The sequence below is a fragment of the Phyllostomus discolor genome, chromosome 2 (genome assembly GCF_004126475.2).
Source record: "Phyllostomus discolor isolate MPI-MPIP mPhyDis1 chromosome 2, mPhyDis1.pri.v3, whole genome shotgun sequence".
In the NCBI taxonomy this organism is placed as follows: Eukaryota; Metazoa; Chordata; class Mammalia; order Chiroptera; family Phyllostomidae; genus Phyllostomus; species Phyllostomus discolor.
Genome location: NC_040904.2, coordinates 140983206 through 141004810, shown reverse-complemented (window position 1 = coordinate 141004810; position 21605 = coordinate 140983206). Strand labels below are relative to the sequence as shown.

At 37.9% G+C, this 21605-nt stretch overlaps 1 pseudogene; it reads right to left on the bottom strand.

Moving 5' to 3' along the window:
* Positions 1 to 953: 953 nt before the first annotated feature.
* LOC114513975 lies at positions 954 to 20241 on the bottom strand (annotated as a pseudogene).
* Between the last annotated feature and the right edge of the window lie 1364 nt (positions 20242 to 21605).

Here is a 21605-nt window from a genome sequence, read left to right as displayed (position 1 = left end):
GATGCTCTAACCAACTGAGCCACACTGGCCAGGGCCTACATTTAATTTTTAAATAAAACTTTCTGCTTCTAATTATAAAATTAATTTTTTTTCTCTAAGGAATACTCATTTGTCCCAGATTTTAAAAGAATAATCTGATCTTCTGTCTTTTAATATTATACTTGTGTTTAGTTAAGCTATAAAATGATGGTAAGGTGCAGTTTTACACTCCTACTACATAGCGCCTTATCTGACAGACAATTGCCTTCTAGGAAACCTCACAGTTGATTTTGTTTAGTATGCCACCAACTAGTTAAAAAAAAAGGCAAAATAAGTGCAAAACACTGAGCAATTGTAAGTATCTTCCAGTAACTCGAGGATTGCCTCTCATAAAACTTTGAAAACTCTTTTCAACCCTAATAAGGCAAAAGCTCCTCCACCACATAAATGTTTAACTCATTCTACTGTAGTTTTTTAATTTGTTGACTTAGTAACAGCCTTTGACTCTGAAAGATTTTTTTGAATTATAGGCTATAAGGAGTACACATTGATTTAACTCGTGAAGTAGACATCCTTGGAAGGCAATTTGCCCAAATATAGGTCAACCAGGGTTATGTCATGTTTCATAATTAAATTGTGCATTTTTTTGGAGAGAGGTCTTAGAATAACTATACCAGGGAATTAAGATATGAAAATGATAAAGGTCAACTGCTGATGGCACTTAATGTCCCTGAGCAGTTTGCACCATGTCATCAACAAGAGTCATAGCTATAAAAGTAAGAAAAAGAACAGAGCAAAGGCTATAATACATTTGTCTTGGAAAAACATGCGTTACTTTGGGAGGTAATAAATAACTTTATTTTGGTAATAACTCCTGGAGAATAGCATTAATTAATCACAATCAATTAATTAATTAATTTTCAGGGTTCCTTGATTTATTTTATACAAAGTGGAAATCAAAGAATCTAAGTATTTCAAAGGCAGTTTCTGAACAAAAGGTATCGAGAAAAGTTTGCACTGGTCACTGCTAAAACATACTGGTTCAGCCATTTGAGTAAATTTCTTCTTGCCTCATCAATATAGGGCTTGTCTTCAGGCAAACAACCTCTCTTTAGATGCACAAATCCATGAGTTTGCCCAGAAAATGTTATAATTTGATATTCCACTTTGCAATATTCTCTCAACTTCTGGGTGAGTGAAGAGACTTCCTCAAGAGGAATCACAGCATCGTTTTCAGCATGGGGTTCTTCAAGCATGTGCATCTTCAGAATCCTTGAGGATGAATTCTGGATAGTTCATCATCAGGTGATGGACAGCAACTCCTCCCCAGCAGAATCTCAGGATGCCAGTTTTCTGGGAGTGACACCATTGCTTCAGATACCTCAAGACAGCATCAACTTCTTTATCAACTTTTCTGGCATTTCTTGTTTTCCTTTTTTCATTTTTATCCTCAGGACATTTTATCATTGCTTTTAGGGAGAGAAGGGAGTGGAGGTGGTGGGGAGAGAGGGAGACAGAAGGAGACAGAGAGATGGAGAGACAGAGAAACATTCATGTGAAACAGAAACATCAATTGGTTGCTTTTTTATATGCGCCCCTACTGGGAATTTAATGGGCAACCTAGATACGTATGCTCACTGGGAATCCAACAGTGAACTTTTGAGATATGGCTCCAACCAGCTGAGCTACAGACCAATGCTGGTGTTTCTTATTTTCAACAACTCCTGAAAGGTGGACTGGGCCCCAAAGTGTTGGCATGGCTCTTGCCCTACAAAGAAGTCTGAAACGATGGTTGTTTATCCATTTCCTGCAATCATGCCAACCATATATCTGTTATTGTACAACTGACAGGGGAATTCATCTTGAATGACGATTACAGCTTTGCTGGTGTCATTGAATCTGGGGACAAAAGCATGGTTGTACTCAACTTGAACTTTATGCCTCATTCCTCTGTACTCTATCTTATTTTGGCCAATGTCACAGAGACAAGGTTGAGCTTCATTGGCTATTGGAGAAAAGGAGGGTTTACAGCAAGGAGACCCTCTCTCTGGACTGATCCTGCAAGATTATTCTCCTTGTCCACTGCCTGGAGACTATCTACAGCGCAGAAGAGGTGAGACCCAGAGGGAGCAGCAGCTCAGCCAGGCCACAAGACACGATCAGGCGTGAGCCTAGTAGTGAGAATAGCATGTCATAGATGACTATTAACAGCATCTTGGCCATGAACCTTTATGCCATGTGCCTTATCTTGGAAGTTACTATCTCTTCTTTCAGTGGACAAGGAATGAATTGTTGAGAAGCTCCTCTCATTTTGGTGATAAAACCTTCTCTAGGCAATTAGGAAAATGAATAGGTATCTGTAGCTGATGTAAATTAATCTTTCCTGATCTCTCCTTTTTTCTTTTACAGTTTTATAGTTTTACATTTTACACTTAGGTCTATGACCCATTTTTGAGGGTTTTTTTTTTGTTTTGTATAAAGCATTAAGATTAGGTTAAGGTTTTATTTTTCTTCCCCCCTCCCCTCCCTCCCTCCCTCCCTCCCTCCCTTCCTCTCTTCCTCTTTTTTTGCATATGGATGTCCAATTGTTATGCACCCTTTGTTGAAAAGAAATCCTTTCTCCATTGAATTGCTTTCACACCATTGCCTAGTACCAACTATCTATATTTGTGTCTATGTCCTTTTGGATTCTTTATTTCGTTCCATTGATCATTGCCTTTTTACTAACACCACCCTGTTTTGATCTGCAGCTTTATAGTAAGTCTGAAAAATCAAGTACCGTGAGTTCTCCAACTTAAATTATCGTTTGGCTTTGATATTTTTGGTTATTCTAGTTCTTTTACTTTTCCACATAAATTTAGAAGCAGCTTGTTTATAAATGCAGCGATGACTCTCATCTGTTTTATTTTAAAAATAAAATAGAAAAAAAGAATCAGCTTGTTTATGTCTTCTGGGAAGACAAAGAACAATTCTCTGGATTTGGGGGGGTACTTTATTAAATTTATAGATCCATTAGAAGAGAATTGACATCTTAACAATATTCTGTCTTCCAATACACAAATACTGTATATCTCCCATTGTTTTAGGTCTTTGATTTCTTTCATTAGTGTTTTGGAGATTTCAGCACACATTCATGCAAGTATTCTGTCAGATTTATATTCAGTATTTGATTTTTTGGGGAGTTGTTGTAAATAGTACTCTAAAAACTTTCAGTTTTCACTTTTAAATTCATAGTATATAGAAACATGTTGACTTACCATATTGATATTGCATCCTGTGACCCTGTTAAACTCAGTAGTTTCAGGAGCTTTTTGAATATACCTTGGAAATTTATCTACATAGAAAGTAATGTCATCTGTGAATAGAGGTGGTTTTACTTCTTCCTTTCCAAACTGAATAAGTGCCTTTTGATTTTTAACCTCTTTCTTTATTGGTATGGCTGGAATCCCCAGGAATATCAAAAAAGAATGATGAAAGAAGAAATCCTGGGCTTGTTCCTTATCTGAAAGGGAACACATCCAGTTTTTCACCATTATGTATTGTATTATTTGTTGATATTTTATAGATTCCCTTTATCACATCAAAGAAGTTTTCTTGTATTTCTCTTTTTTTCCTAAGTTATATTTTTAATAGAATTTATTGGGGTAACATTGGTTCACAAAATCATACAGGTTTCAAGTGTTCAACTCAACAAAACACCATCTGCACACTGTATTGTGGACCCATCACCCTAAGCAAAGTCTCATTCTAACCCCATTCTTCCCTTATTTGCTAACCTCCTCCTACTCCCACTCCTTTTCCCTTTGGCTCTCACCACACAGTTGTCTGTGTCTATGTGGGTCCATATATAAATATGGGTTTTTTTGCTTAATCCCTTCACTTTCTTTCATCCAATTCCCTAGCCCTCCTTCCCTCTGACAACTGTCAGCCTGTTCCATGTATCCATGCCTCTGTTTCTATTTTATTTGTCAGTTTATGTTATTCATTAGATTCATGTGTAAGTAAGATCATATGGTATTTGTCTTTCACTGCCTGGCTTATTTCACTTAGCATAATTGCCTCCAGTTCCACCCATGTTGTCCCAAAGGGTAAGATTTCCTTATTTCCATTTTTCATGGCCGAGGAGTATTCCATTGTGTAAATGTACCACAGCTTTTTATCCACTCATCCACTGATGCGCATTTGGGCTACTTCTAGATCTTGGCTACTGTGAATAATGCTGCAATGAACATAAGGGCGAATATACTTTTCTGAATTTGTGTTTCAAGTTTCTTAGGGTATATTCCCAGAAGTGGGGTCACTGTGTAAAAAGGCAGTTCCATTTTTAATTTTTAAAGCAAACTCCATACTATTCCCCATAAATCTGCATTCCCACCAACAGTGCATGAGGTCTCCTTTTTCTCCACATCCTCATCAGCACTTGTTTGTTGATTTATTGATAATAGCTGTTCTGACAGGTGTGAGGTAATATCTCATTGTGGTTTTAATTTGCATCTCTTTGATGATTAGTAACACTAAGGATTTTTTCATATGTCTATTTTGAGTTTTGAGGAAGCCTTTATTGTATTTATTGATATGATAATGTCCTTTCTTCTTTAGTGTGTTAATATGATGCATTACATTCATTTTTGAATGTTGAAATATTGAAAGAGCATTGCATTTTCAGGATAAATCACACTTAATCATGATGTATTGTATTTTTAGAACATTGCAGGATTCAATTTACTAATGTTTTCTGGAAGGTCTGTGTGTCAAAATTCATGAGGAATATTGTTCTGTAGTTTTATTTTCTTATATTTTGGTATGAAAGTAATTCTGGCCTACTAAAATTAGTTTGAATTGTTGTCTCCAATTTTTATTTTCTGGTAAAGATTGTGTAGAGTTGGTATTATTTATTCCTCCAAACCTGGTAGAGTTTGCCAGTGAACAATTTGAATTTTGAATTTGCTTTGTTGGAATGTTTTAAAATTTGATTTCTTCAATAGCTATATGGCTATCCAGGTTATCTATTTCTTTTTGAGTGAGTTTTAGTAGATTGCCTATTTTATGAAATTGGCCCATTGAATCTAAGTTGTCCAGTTTTAGAGCATAGAGCTTGTTCATAGTATTCCTTTATTATTCTTTCAAGGTCAGTGGGGACAATAATGACAGCCCCTCTTTATTATTTAAGTAATTTGTGTTTTTTATTTTTTATCTTTGTCAATTTGGCCTAGTGGTCTATCAGTTTTACTGATCTTTTCAAAGAACCATAGTTTGGTTTTATAAATGTCCTCTATTGATTTTCTCTTTTCTATTTTATTGCTTTCTGTTTATATCTTCATTACTTCCTTTCTTCTGCTTGCTTTGGATTTAGTTTGCTCTTCTTATCTCTTTAGGTAGAAATTTGACCTTTCTTCTTTTCAACATAGGTGTTTAATACTCTCAGTTTTTCTCTAAGAACTGCTTTGGCTACATCTTATAAACTTTAATATGTTTTATTTTCATTTTTATTTAGTCCAAAATATTTTTCTAACACAACCTCTATTTTCAGACTAATCTTCTAAGACTTCTATCATGTACCTTGTATTCTAGCTATACTTGCATAATTTTCCACTTTTGCTGTTTTCTTTACTAGGAAGAATGTTTTCCTAGTTTAATTCATTAGTCTTTACCTCCTCAAATGCCATATTCTCCATGAAACTTTACTTTATCACCGTAATGAATAGTGATAGCTCCTTTGAGCTCTTGAAGTATATTATATTGGGTTGGCCAAAGAGTCTGTATGTTTTTTTTTCTGTAAAATAAAAGACATTTTTCATTTTCACCAATAACTTTATTGATTAGGATATTTTGAGTATGTTGGCTATCTCCTGCTACATATAACATTGATTGTTCTCAATTAATGTCTCAATTTGATTGCTATCAACTTCAACTGGTGTACACAACTGTGGAGCATCATCCAGTGAGAAATTTCCAGTATGAAACTTTGCAAACCACTTTGACATGTTTGATCAGTCACAATGCCATTTCCATACACTGCACAAATCTTTTTTGTGTGTTTCAGTTGTGTTTTTAAAAATCTTTAAATAATAAAGCATAATGTGCTGAAAATGTTGCATCTTTCCTTCCATTTTCAATATTAAAATGACTACACAAAAATTCACCAATTTTAATAAGTTTTTTTAAATGCACACTGATATGAAAGCTATCACAATACAATCTAACAAAATTGTTTCAAATGAAGTTAAAGACAACTAAGTGCTACTAGAGTCATTTTGCAGGAACAAACTATTTGGGCAACCCAACAGTATTGGCATATTGAAATGATGGCACTCAGAAAATGATGTAAAACAAAAACTTCTTACTCAGGAAAATGTGCTGAACTATGTTTCTCTGTGGTACAAGAGGACTTAACTGAAGTCACCTGGAGCATTGCCTTGTATTAGAAACCTCTCAGATTAAGATTCTTTTGAGAGATTACAGAGTTGAAAGGATTCACTTTTTCATGCAGGGGAACTTATATTCTTCATCTAGGAAAGCAAACCCTTTTTTCCATGCATCCTCAGGTTCTGCCTTTGAGGGTTTTTTTTTTCCCCATATTTAGCTCTTCTTTTGGAAGCTATGTCAGACTGGGTGGCTTGATAACTTCGCTTCAGGTGTGATCCTTGTCTGGGGGCTACTGACAGAACCAGTATCAGGGTGAGGTGTCCGGTGTGTGCTCAGTTAGAAATAGCTCTTGTCCACAGCAAGACATTTAATTGTGACTACTGAGATAAGGTATCTATTTCAACAGTGGGTGAATAAAGTTCTTTGAAATAAGACTTTGGAAGAATTGAAATTAATTCTGAAGACACAAAATAAAACTGTCAATGATTTAAAGATAGTTTTTGAACAGTAAATTTAGGCTTATAGTATCTCCATTTGCTAACTGCTCACTCTTCATTAGAGGAGATAAAAGCACGTCAGCCATGGATATAGTAGTCCCAATTTTCTCTCTGCTATAATTTTTACCCCAAGTTAAATCGATAATGTACGTGTTCCAATAGGAATATGCAGAGTCCTCGTTACAGAAATCTTTAGACTTCACTGCATTTTCTGAAGCCCCATTTCACATACACAGGAGTGACCAAAAGTAGGTTTACAGCCGCGGGTATATGAAACACAGAGATTGTTCTTGTTTTATTTATTTATTAATTATTGTATTGTTTATTATTATTGTTAACCTACCTTTGCTCAACCCTGTATAATACCTTCTGTCAAACTCTGTTATCATTTTAAAACAGTTTTATTGAGATATAATTGACATGCTTTAAATTACACATTTAAAGTGTAATTTTTGATTCCTTTTAACATATGTATAAATCTATCAAGCCATCACCACAAAACAAAATAATGAACATTTTCATCATTTCCAGATGTTTTCTTGTGCTTTTAGTAACTATCTTTCTACCCTCTCAGGACACCTTTTCTCCTCCCTCGGCAGTCACTGACCTGCTTTCTGTTATTATAGGTTAGTTTGTGTTTTCTAGAATCTTACAAAAATGGAATACATACAGGATGTTTTCTTTTTTATCTGCTTCTTTCATTTAGTATAACTTATTTTTGAGATCCATGTTCTTGCATATATAAATTGGTTTTCCTCTTATTGCTGAGGTATATCCACACAATGGATTTATAGATATACCTCCATTTGTTGATTCAGTCACCTATTGATGGACATTTGGGTTGTTTTCAGTTTTTGGCTATTACAAATCTTTTGTAGGCTATCATACATATTTTTTTTGTGTGGATAGATGCTTTCATATCTCTTGAGTATAAAGCTTGAAATGAAATTGTTGGGTAGAATCCTAGGTGTACATTCACCTTTTTCAGTAATTGTCAGACTGTTTTCCAAAATGGTTGTAAAATTTTACATTTTATATTTTTTGCATTTGTACGTTTACATTTCAAAAACTACTTTTATCTACCTCATGTGGAAATTATGACTCTTTTTATTTCAACGATTGCTTTTGAACTGAGAGTTTCAGGGTAGAGAACTGAGAGGTAACCTAGACACTGTTGTGGGTGTGAAAAGGTTTATTACTAACACAATGAGGCAGGCTCTCAAGCTGCTCTAAAAATAGCTTCAGAGAGCCAGGGAAAGGAGACAAACTTGGCTTTCATTGTGATTAGGGGATGGGGCCTGGGTAAAGTAACAACTCACTGGAGCAGGCTTACATAGTTTGAACTTCCTGCCAGGGCCAAAGGAGAGAGTTTTCTTATCAGCTTGCCCACATGTGGGACAGAAGGGGAAGTAAGAGTGGTGAGGTCTGAAAGCTGTCAGCAGTCAGACAACAGAAATGGAGTAAGGCTCTTAATTACTCCTCACTCCTGATATTTTTTATTATTATTTTTATTGTTGTTCATGTACAGTTGTCTGCATTTTCCACCCACCACTCCCCCCACCCCAGCCATCCCTCCCTCCCTCCCCTGATTCCATCCCCCTTGGTTTTGTCCATGTGTCCTTTATAGTTGTTCCTGAAAACCCTTCCCCACTTTCCTCCCCTTATCCCCTCCCACCTCCCTTCTTGTTACTGTGTGTTTGTTCTTAATTTCAATCTCTCTGGTTATGTTTTGCTTGCTTGTTTGTTTTGTTGATTAGGATCCACTTAAAGATGAGATCATATAGTATTTGTCTTTCACTGCCTGGCTTATTTCACTTAGCATAATGCTCTCCAGCTCTGTCCATGCTGTTGCAAAGGGTAGGAGCTCCTTCTTTCTTTCTGCTAGTATTCCATAGTGTAAATGTACCATAGTTTTTTATCCATTCACTTACTGATGGGCACTTATGTTGCTTCTAGCACTTGCCTATTATAAATTGTGCTGCTATGAACATTGGGGTAGATAGGTTCTATTGGCTTGGTGTTTCAGGGTTCCTAGTGTATAATCCCAGCAGAGGAATTGCTGGGTCAAAAGGCAGTTTCATTTTCATCCCTGATATTTGATTGATGGCTTGAATGGACCATGTTTCATTTAATTGAATTAGAGCTTAATTTAGGTAAGTCATTATGACATTCTGTAAGTTCTGTTTACTGTGGCCAACAAGAAAGGTGAAAGCTTTATTAAATACTTTTTATAAGAGCCCAGCATTATGTATTTGGAGAAGTAAAATAAGTGTCTTGCTCATTTAAAGTAAGTTTGGAACTCTGCAGGGGTAAGTGTCTTAGTGAGACCTTACATTGTGGCTTCAGTATGTGCAGACATGTGTGAAAGTTTAATTTATATTTTGGGTATCTATGAGGCAAGAGATTCCCAGAGTTCTTTACCCTAAATAAGGCAGACTTGAATAAGGAATTGTTGTTGCTGGACTAGATGAGCAGACCAATGACTTTGACTCAAGCACTTCTAAAAATGTGCAAATGGTGCCAATTGTTGGTGCGAGGAACCAGTGTGTGAAGTTTGGCCAATTTTGTTGACCCTGGGGTTTCAGCCATGATTCAGGACATCCTAGTTAAAGCAGCAGCTCTCCAGTGAACACCCATCACATGTGGGGGTTCTGCCATCTACAAAATATCATACTAACATCTTTGCTCTTCATGCAGTTGTTCCCAAACAGCTCCGCAGGTAGCCAAGGAGTCAGTGAGATGGCTCCTCCAGAACTGTGGCATCCAGCAAGAGGCTGATCATGGGGGAGACCAGACGCTCCTGCAGGTCGGATACAACAGGAGTCCAGGTTTGACTGTATCCTGTGGGTATTATTTCTGTTTTAGCAAGGGGGTCTTGGTGAACTTTTTGAGCTTTCAGGGTGTTGCTTTCATAACCCAAGGCATTATTAGCAGTAGGGTATGGAAAGTCAGATTCAAGCCATGTGAGAACCTTTGTTTCTAGGACAACCCACTATACAGTCAACAATTGCCCCTCAAATGGCATATGGTGTGTGAATGAAAAGAGCAACTTTTTACACCAGTAGTCCATGGGCAAGCTCTGACCATCCCTAGACTCCAAAATCATTAGAGGAGGTTGCTAAAGCCCCTACAATAAAGGTGTCTGTGGGGGAACACTAAGAAAAGTGCTTTTATATTGCATTTTGGACAGATTCTAGAGCCTTTTATTGTAGGGAGTGCCACTTAAGGTGGGTCAATTTGTAAGAAACAGTATACGTGGGCTTAAGAAGATTTAAAAATAAATATTATGTAGCTTCAGAACCTTAATGGTCTAAAAGATGTTGAGCCTGTTTTAATGTTGTGGGTGCTTAGAAAGTCAATAGCTGTTTCTTGGCGGCATCAAGGATAGCGTGGCCCTCGGCTTACCAATGACTTTCAGGAATTTAACAAATGTGCCATGATCTTGCACAATGTGTGGGTCAGTGACCTATTCTTTCTTTGTGAGCTCCTTTGTGAGGATTTATATTTCCTGAATGAGTGTGTCAAGTGAATCTCCTTGGAGGAGGATGTCATCAGTGTGCCACGATTATGGGGAATTGAGGGAAGGCAATTTTTCTGATGGTTAAAGTGAGGTATAGGAATTTGTTCTCAATTTTATGCTCATTAACTGTCCTGAAAGTACAGGGGGCACCTTGTCCAAATTTAGTGCTATCCTTTGGTATAACTAGTTTAAACTTCATTAGTGACTAAGGTCATTAAACTTTGCCAGTTGGTACATTTCAGCAGATGTTAAAGGTGATTTAGTCCTCTGTTGTAGCAGTGCAAAAGCCAGTCAGCACCCTTTTATCTTTTTATTGTATATTTAAAAAAATTCTTACCTGAAGACATTCCCATTGATTTTAGAGAGAGGGGAAGGGAGGGAGAAAAAAAGAGCGGTGAAGCATTGATGTGAAAAAGAAACATTGATTGGTTTTCTCCCTTATGCACCCTGAGCAGGGACCCCACCCAAAACCCAGGCATGTGCCTTGACGGGGAATTGAACACGTGAACTTTTGGTTTATGAGACCATCCTCCAACCAACTGAGCTATGTTGGCAAGTGCTTACTGTATATATTCTTTTAACACCATGGAGTATCATGGGTGTTTTCTGTATAACCTTGAGTATTAGGAATTTTTGGCAATATCATCAGCAAGGCATTTTTAGGGTCCTAGTGAGCCATCTGATTTTAGGAGTGTGACAGAGCATACCTCCTGGTGATTGCCCTTCTTCACATGAGGGACCAGCCATAAATAATCTGTAAACAATATAAGTGTATCTGTATGTTCCACAGGTTAACAGCCTTTCCCCTGAGCTTTTTATCGAATTAGGGCCAATGCCTGGTTGAAACAAACAACTAAATAGTCACGGGGTAAGAGTCATTCTCCTGAGTTTAGCACCAGCTGGAATTGGACACATAATTTAATTTAAAATCTACAGCTAGGTCTAGTCCAAAGTACATGACCAAGGGCCTCTTTATATAGGGCTCCAATCCCTTATTGCTGTCCCCAAATGTTAGTTATCAAAATTTCCTATTCAAGTTAGTTAAATCTATGACAGAATTTCAGTAAGGCTCAGAAAATACAGCCAAAGCAGAAGAGCTCAACATGCAAGTTTGCCAGTAGGCTAGTGGCACAGTTCAAAGAGCATGCTTGACAGCAGGCAGGGGAGACAGCTAGTTGCATGACCCCCCAAATTCTCTTTATGCCAATTTACATCACCATAGGAAAATAAAAGCTAAATAATAATACATGGTTATATTAAACCAAGGAGCAGATAATGAAGATCTTTGAACTCCACTGAAGGAGACATCATGATAAAGCTTGCATTTGGAAAGAATAATATGCAGCAGTGGGTGGATGGCTTGGAGGGAACATTAGAAGCAGGGAGATCCAAGTCTTCCATTAGCTCATGTGGAACACTTATGAGAATTAGAAAAAGGTACACTTTCTCAAGGTACTTTATTTATTGGAAAATATTTATATTATTGATTATCTTATAATAGTTTTTTACTTTGAAGTGAGAAAATTTTTGTGAAACATATATACATCTATAATACCCAAAATGCAAATGGCACCTTCATCAACAATCTCAAGTGTGGTAATTGTGCAGGACACAAACAGTGCAAATGTGTATGATGGCCTCAGTGAGACCAAAGAAGTAATTAATGGAATGACTCAGATTGGAGATGACAGTGTTAGTGAGGTAACAGTAATAGAGGTATGTATTCTCTCTCTCTCTCCATATATAGATATATCCTGTTCAAAAAAAGTCCAGCCATTGATAATGAGAATGATTTATGTGACATCGGTGTAATCTGGCAGCCAAGGAGCGTGCACTGGATGTGATATATGAACAATGATGACTTCATTATACTAGTCAGCAGGGTGGTAGATGCTGATGAGTGAGCATGTGTACTGTGTGGCTGTTGCATTCCAAATGACAAGCACGTAGAACAACAAATCTGCATCAAATTTTGCATGAAACTTAAACATTCCTCCATGGAAACTATTCAGATGACTCAAAGGATGCAGCTATGGGCAACTGGTGAATTGGCAGCTTCATCACAATAACATGGGTACTCATACATCACATCTTGTGCAGAGTTTTTTGGTGAAACATCAAATCACCCAGTGACTCAGCCCCCCTACAGCTCAGATTTGGTGCCCTGCAACTTCTGGGTTTTCTTAAAACTAAGATCACCTTTGAAAAGGAAGAGGTTTCAGACCATCACCAAGATTCAGGAAAACACAATGGGGCATCTGATGGCAACTGGGAAAACTGCAGGATTCTCAGGAATCTCCTCTTAAAGGGCATGCAATGAACTTAGGACTTATGCAGATTCATTCCCATTGGGCTTCAGCACTAGGGAAGCAGCTGTAAGGGCACCAGTGGCATATGGGGAGGAATTGAAGTGCCTGGCATTAGGGTAAGTGCCAAAGGACAGCTTGCTTCAGACAAAACTCCAGAAGCCAGGCAGCAGCACTGTCCCCTTTCTGAGCCTGCCCCCACACAGAGCCACAGAGCAATAACACCTTATCTGAAACTCCATCAATGTAGTTCACATGGGTTGCACCACCCTGGTGATTACCTAAGGCTCCACACCATCCAAATTACCAGTATGCATTTCTACCATAGGCTACACTACTAAGACAGGGAGTCAGAGCACCTCTACCTAATACATAGAAACAAACACGGGGAAGCTGCCAAAATGAGGAGACAAAGAAATATGGCCCAAATGAAAGAACAGGACAAAACTCCAGAAAAAGAACTAAACAAAATGGAGATAAGCAATCTATCAGATGCGGAGTTCAAAATACTGGTTATTAGGATGCTCAAGGAACTCATTGGGTATTTCAAAGCATAAAATAGATGTAAGCAGAAATGAAAGTTACACTAAGTGAAATAAAGAAAAATTTACAGGAAGCAACAGTGGAGTGGATGAAGCCCAGCATCAAATCAATGATTTGGAACATAAGGAAGAAAAAAACATTCAATTGAAACAGCAATAATAAAAAAGAATTCCACAAAACAAGGATAGTCTAAAGAGCCACTGACGTAACTTCAAATGTACCAACATTTGAATCATAGGGATGCTGGAATGAGAAGAGAAAGAGCAAGAAATTGAAATTTACTTGAAAAAATAATGAAAGAAAACTTCCCTAATTTGGTGAAGAAAATAGACATACAAGTCCAGGAAGCACAGAGAGTCCCAAACAAGATGGACCTAAAGAGGACCATACCAAGACACATCATAATTAAAATGCTAAAGGTTAAAGATAAGTAGAGTATTAAAAGCAGCAAGAGAAAAGCAGATAGTTACCTACAAAGGAGTTCCCGTAAGACTGTCAGCTGATATCTTTAAAAATACTTTGCAGACTAGAAGAGACTGGCAAGAAATATTCAAAGTGACAAAAAGCAAGGACCTACAACCTAGATTACTCTATCCAGTGAAGCTATCACTTAGAATGGAAGGGCAGATAAAATGCTTCCTAGACAAGAAAAAAGTCTGAAGGAGTTCTTCATCACCAAGCCATTATTATACGAAATGTTAAAGGGAACCATATAAGAAAAAGAAGATGAAAACTATGAACATTAAAATGGCAATAAATTTACAACTATCAACAATTGAATCTAAAAACAAATTAAGCAAGCAAGAAGAACAGAAACAGAGTCATAGATATGGAGATCACTTGGAGGGTTGTCAGTTGGGAGAGGGAAGTGTGAGAATGGGAGTAAAGGTGCAGGGATTAAGAAGCACAATTTGCTGGGTACAGAATAGATAGGGGATATTAAGAACAGTACAGGAAATGGAGAAGCCAAACAACTTATATGTATGACTCATGGACATGAACTAAGGGGAGGATTGCCAGAGGGAATGGGGGTACCAGCTGGATGGGGGCCAAGGGGGAAAACTGGGATAACTGTAATAGCATAATCAATGAAATATATTAAAAACAAACAAAGGAAAAAGATGGTTCCTTTTTTATCTTTGGAAACTGGATGAATAATTATGTCATCCACTAAAATGTGTAGAATAAAAGGAAACAGGATGGTGGTTGGAAGGATGCATTAAGAAATAATGAGTTTAATCTCCAGGTCCATCCATGCTGTTGCAAAGGGTAAGAGTTCCTTCTTTCTTACACCCACATAGTATTCCACTGTGTAAGTGTACTACATTTTCTTAACCCACTCATCTGCTGTACCACATTTTTTATCCACTCATTTGGCTCTTGAAGCCAAATTCCATGTGATCTCAGTCATATGCAGAGCCTAATGAACAAAATAGAACCAGAGGCATGGATGCATGGAACAGACTGACAGATCTCTAAGGGAGGGAGTTGGGAACTGGAAGAGATTAGCCAAAGAACATAGAGGCATATGTGCAAAGCCCGTGGACACAGACACCAATGTGGTGAAGGCTGTGGGAGGGTGGGGCAGGGGCTCCTGGATGGGGGTTAAGGGGGTGAAAAAGCAGGACATCTGTAACAGTGTCAACAATAAAAAAGAAAAAGAGAAATAGAGTTTAGTTTAGTTTTAGACATGCTAAATTTGTAGAGTTTGTGGACTTGTCTATAGGCAATTATATATATTGACTTCAAGAAAAAAGTGCATTGAAGCCATAGACTTGGTAGTCACTAACATATTGGCAGTTGTAAAAGACATGCATGTCTAATGCTTAATCACAGCTAAACTGATGGCTGAAAGAGCCAAAAGTAAGCCTGGCTCCTGGCCCTCTCCCTCCCTTTTTTCCTTGACATCTTGCTAACCCAGAATTTTTGTGTTACTTCATGGAGGGAAAAATCAAGTCTCCTATATGACTGTTATTGGACTGTCACTCACCTACCCTGATGTGTGGGGACTCAGAGACAGATTATATTCAGTTTTAGTAAAATGAAGTACTGTAATGTGCCTTTTCTTAAACCTGCTGATTCATACTGTATACATGGAGGCAACAAAGCTTTCTGGTTGAAGACACTGTCTCTGGGGGCCAGTGTCCCTTCAACATGAGAAAGTGGTGTCCTAAAGTGGAGCATGAAAGCTACGGTGAAAACCCAGGGGAATGGGGATGACACAGTGGTAAGGAGAGTCTGGACAGTGGGCAGTAGGTGTAGTGAGTAGGTGTGTGAGATCTGAGAGAAGACTGCCTGGGTGTTGTACAAGCTCTGCCTCTCATTATGTTATAAGTTTATTAGCTTCATTGTATCAACTTCCTCATCTGTACAATGGAATAATGATACAATGACTGCATAAAGGTATTTTATTATTCATAGGATTAAATGAATTGAGATATCTCTTTTTCTTTCTATACGCATACATACATATCTAGCTCTGAGTTTCGTGTCTAGCACATCAGTTTTCAGCGAATGTGAGTGATGTACACTTTACATAAGGAATCTATGTTCTTGTTCCAGATGGCTGTCTTTAGTTTGTATAAAAATGTAATAATCAGCCCTGGCCAGGTAGCTCAGTTGGTTAGAGAATCGTCCCAATACACCAAGGCTGGGGGTTTGATCCCTGGTCAGGCACATACAAGAATCAACCAATGAATGCAAAAATAGATGGAACAAGAAATCAATCCCTCTCTCGCCCCTTCCCCCTTCTCTAAAATTAATACATAAAAATTTAAAATAATCAAAATTGATTATTGGTGTTTCTCCAACTTATTCACACAAGGATTTGAGGGAGCACAACCAGGAGATGCACATTTAAATAAATTAGAGTAAAGGGACAGATAAGTTGAGTCATAAAAAACCAAGAGAACATAGAAACACAGGCTACCATGTCCAACACTATAGCTGCCATTGGTCATATATTCGATGGGGTATACTTTTTGGGCTACTTCTGTCCAAAATAGTCCCTGAGGTTATGCCATTCCTGTATTTCCACCCTGCCCCCTTGCATCTTGGTAACATAGTGATGCTCTACTCTCCCTGAAGAAAAAATGTTTTCCAAAAGTTCTTTTCTCCTGTCTTCCTAATTTTGATTAAGTTTTCTACCACATGTCTATTCTCACCACAATCTTTATTACATCTTGGATGTCCCTTGTATTATTTTCCTCTCTGTTATTCCCTTTGACGCTTGGTCTCATCCTATTTCAACATCTTCAGTCCATCCCTATCACACATATCTTCTCCAAAACATGTTCTAATTGTATTACCCACTTTCTCAAAACATTTTGAGTGGCTCTGTACTGCATTTCAAATAAAGGGTAAATGCCTGATATTCAGGGGACCCGACCCACACAATCTAATCTCATTCCTCATTTCCAGATTTATCTTTCCCCACTTCTCAACACATAGCTATGTTCTAATTGCTATCTACAGTGCTTTCTTCTTTCCTGGAACCAGCGTGCCTTTTTCATCTCTGTATCCCTTGTGACACAGGGTGCAGTTCCTTGCTTAAGGGAGAGAGTTCAATTACAGACTGTTTAAAGGGTCTTGCTTCCCGTGAATTCAAAACCCGTGGAGTGCTGCCCTCTTTTGGTTACAACAGCCCCAGAGTCTAAACCACCAAATAGGGAATGAAGCTGAATGACTCATCTTTTCCTTTTGGTTAGAACCCTCATGGAAACAAACAAGGCAGGGTGAAATAATTCCATCCTCTTTTCTCATTTTATCTAGCTTCAAAGATTGTTTGTTTAGAGAGATAGAAAGAAGATAAAATCTGTATAGAAAACTTGGAACTCTACAGATTCAAATCATATATTATGTGCACACTCAGAGCCAAGGTAAAACTAATAGTTACTTTGAACACTTCCAGAGCTCCAAGGATCTTCAGACCTCAAGGCAGAATTTTCCGTAAGACCTAGGGAATGAGTAAAGAACAAGTACTCCTTAAAAGCCTGGTAAGGTTAAGGACAGTTTCTGATTAAAGGGACACAGAGGCAAGTGACAGGGTCGCTGGTTTCACACTGATACCTGGTGTTTGGTAAAGTAAGAAATAACGGGGCCTGCCCATGAAAGTGAAGTGACTTCTATAGACCTTAGTGGGTTCCAAGTTTGTGACTCCACGTGAGCCAGTCTTGATGATCCAGCAGAAGTTAGGGAGGGAGGATGACTTGGAGCCCAGAAAGAGTGATGGTTACATTTTTAAGAAAGGATGACAAGAGGAGAGAGAGATGCACAGGAAAAAGATCCGAGTGAATGAGGTCTCTTCGTTATACAAAAGTCTAGGGTTGTTAATTTTAGAGCTGTATACTCGTTTCTTTCTTATGGATCACATTGAACCTCACTAGGTATAAATCTCAATGAGCCCTGACTAGTGTGGCTCAGTGGATTGAGCACCAGCCTATGAACCATAAGGTTACCATTTCAATTCCTGGTCAGGGCACATGCCTGGGTTGAGGGCCAGGTCCTCTGTTGGGGGTGTGCGAGAGACGGCTGGTTGAGAGTTCTCTTATGCATTGATGTTTCTCTCCTTCTCTTTCTCCTTCCCCTCCCCTTCCTTCTCCTCTCTCTAAAAATAAATAAATAAAATTTAAAAATAATGATAAAAAAGACAATGAATAGCAGATAAGTATGCACTATAAAAAACAAGAAAGCACAATTAAGGTACATATGAGTTTTATCTCACATGTCAATAAAACCAAACTCCCTTTGATCTGAAAGGAAAAGGCATTCCAAAACTGAAACCTAGCGGGTGACGGGAGCCCCACACCTTTTGGAGGAGTGCAGGTGGGCTGGTGTCTGAAGCGGTCTTGGCATCACTTTGACTAGGAGCTAATTTAGCAGGAAGATCAGGTGTCAGTCATGACCAGAGTTGTTCTCTATTATCTTGAGAAGGTCACCGGATTTCTGCCCCTGCGTTTTTGAAACCTGATCCGGGGACCACAAACAACCACAATGAGTTGGATCCTTGCCACGTGCTCTAAATTGGGCTGATGAAGCTGAGTCAGTGTCAGGAGCTGACACAGGATGCAGCTTGAAACATTCAGATGGGGAAAGGGTTGGACTTTCTTTTTCATTTTCAATAATGCTCTTTGAGCAGATTGGTTTGTATGTGGACATCAAAGGGTAAATTAAATGAGATTTGTTCTGCATTTGGAGAGAGAAGATCTACAAAACTCTGCAACTTGTATGAAATTTTGGGTTCTTGGAGTACTTTGCCACATAGGGAGACTGCCATCCTTTTCAGCGTGGTGGCTCTTCTCTTTAATATTATGAAGATAAAATTCAATCAAAGATCCACAAGAAACCATGGAAAACCCCTCTTATCAGCAAGGATATGTATACATTCATAAATATAATTTATTTTAATTGTGTGTGAATTTGCCAGCAGTACTTCACTAGAACTAACCTTTGCTATATAAAGAAAACCATCTGGTATATCCAAAGATTTTCAGTCTCCAGAGAATAGGATCATAAACAATTGATCCTCCAAAGACCTTTCAGTATTTCAGTTTGAGTAAAGCTTTCCCACAACATTGCTTTAACTATTTTATCTGTTTTAAATCTTCCATGGATTGTATAATTTGGTCTTTCTAATCTAATGTCTTCATGTGAGTACATAAGGAAAAATTCTACTTCATCTTTTCTCTTTCAGTTTTCATTTATTTTTGTGTTCTTTAAAAAAACAAATTTATTGAGGTAACACTGATTAATAACATTAAATAAATTTTACCATTTTGTACAATGTGAAGAACAATGTATCTTTTAAGGTACTTTAATGAATAAATCACAAATAGATACTCAGATTAATAGAGAATTTGGAAGGAGGAAGTATGTTATTCCATTTTTCTGATGGGAAAATGAGACATAGAGCAATGAGTTCAAGGTCCCACGTCCCACAACTATTAACTGCTAAACATGACTCAAATTATGTGAGTCCCAGTTGAATAATCTTTTTGCTTAACACTGTCTTCAACTTAATGCTTGTTTTCTTTGAAGAATGGATAGCAAGCATGCTTCTTAGTAAGACAAAGACAATTCACTTTGACCAGTTGACCAAACAAGACCCAGCAGCTGGGAAATTGGTTAAGACTCATAAGAATAAAATTTGCTTTCTTCTGCTTTTCTTTTTTCTTTAACCTTGCCTTCCCCCTTTAGCAAAAATTGCTTAGTGTTAATTCATTTCTTGGAAAAAAATTTCTAGGAAGCTTCTGAGAGTACAATATGTTTGTCTGGAAGACCAAAGGGATTGATTGCAAAAGTCATGTCATTGAATGTTGGCCAAAGAGTGTCTCCATCCACCAAGTTGTACCAGAATCACTTGGGAGCTCAGAAAACAAAGCTAAAGCCTGTGTCCCACACAGAGGACAGCATTTTATTAGCCTGGGGGGTGGGGCTCTCCAAGTGAACTCTAAATGTGCAGGCTGGATTGGAGAATCACTATTTGATGCACCTGGATCACATTACTGTATTTTTCAGACTATAAGACGCATCCCCTGCAAGGCTTCCCCCCACCCCCCGCCCCCTGATTTGGGATGAATAATTGTTGTTAATGCTGATGTTGAGTTCTGTTTACATTTACATTGCTGAAATATTATGTTATTTATGTTATTAAATATTTTACCACATTTTTTACTTCAAAATTTTTTCCCTATTTTCCTCCTTTAAAACCTAGGTGTGTCTTATGGTCTGAAAAATACGGTATTTCACTAGGACAATAAGCCTGTGGCTTCCCATCTTTCTCCTAGGGTAGTCTTTTTGCTTTGATGTATTTTGAATGAAGCTAAGAAATTGGATAGCAATGTGGGAGGAGACTTGGACGGGATAGCAAACAGTGGAATGTAAAGAAAAGGCTCACCAAACACTTTCTACTTCTCTCTGAGGGTTGACTAGACCTACAGGGTAGCTTGAGCTGTTGGATGTAGTAAACACAGGTTGACAGGGCCCTGGCTGTGGCTCCCACAGGAGTTAGCCTCAGCAACTCTGGTGCCATGTTAATAGCAGGCTGAAATATTATAGACCCTGTCTTTTAAATTTGGATGTATAACAGTGCTGTTGTTTTTATGAGTTATCTTGGCACAAAATGGCATTCATAGCAACTATCTTAATTGAAATTATATTTGGATGTGACTTATTAGGCTGTTCCATGCATGCACTCGTACTTGCTGAGCTTTTTGTTTGTTTGGGAACATGATGTCTCCTGCATCTTAAGTGACCCATGAAAAAGCCTTCCCTGTCCAGTAAAATACATACTTCAACTAGTATAATTTTAAAATATTTTAATGCTTAGAACTAATAAAAAGAAGTTCATAGAAGTGTAAAAGTAATGAAAGCTGACGTCTGCTTTTTCTTCTGGATATCAAGGTATCACTGGCATCAAAATAATGTTTGCAGTTTAGGAAGAATCTATTCACGAGTTCATTTTTTTGGTCAAAACCATGGGCAAAGTGAACCTTTGCAGCCCAGCTTGAGAATTAATCCAAGTTGTATTTAGTGTTAGTATTCTTAGTGGTTGTTTTTTTAAATATAGTTCTTTCTCTACTTTGTAGTTCATGCTTTTCCCAGGCTAGCGCAGTGGAGACTTAGTCAGGCTGCAGGGAACAGGAAAAGGCCAGCCTTCCACCGACTTATGTTAGCACAAAGGAACAAGTTGGGAGGAGAGGGAAATAGTTTCATCTGCAAGCCTGAGGCCACTAACTCTTACATTCCAGGATAGATCCATCTTTGCCATAGACATCTCTCCTTTGTTTTTATATTACGGCTTTAAAACTGTTGGGCACTGCCCAGATACTGTTTTAGAACCAGGCAGGGAAATGCCAAATACATTTTTAAAAACCATTTAATGTGTTTCTTTATGTATTCAAATTTACTCAAAAGAACCAAATATGGTTATACTTTGTAAAGTTTTGCTCTGTTTGTTATGTCTCCTTCAAAATATGAGTACCACATCCAAAGGGTTGACCTCTTACTGAGATGGGATACTAAGATTTTAATGACAACTGGTTCTGTAAAGGCTTTGGTGTTAAACTAGTTTTATAATGATTATGTTGTGACAGAAAGTGCTGGCTCAGATGAATCAGTGTGAATGTGTCTTGATCTCAACCCTGCTACCCACTGGCTCTGCAACACGGAGCAAATGATCTTGATCTCCCTTCACATGACAAGTGAGGGCGCATGCTGCGGTGGTATACTTAAACAAGATCTGCTTGTCAATGAGGAATTCTAAAATGAAATTTCCTCCAGATTTGTTTTCAAGAAACTCTTCTCTGTGTACAAATTATTACATTAGTCATCTTTTAGAAGAACCATGATTTATTCTCAAGATTGCAGGAAACTTTGTGAAAGAGGTCTAAGACT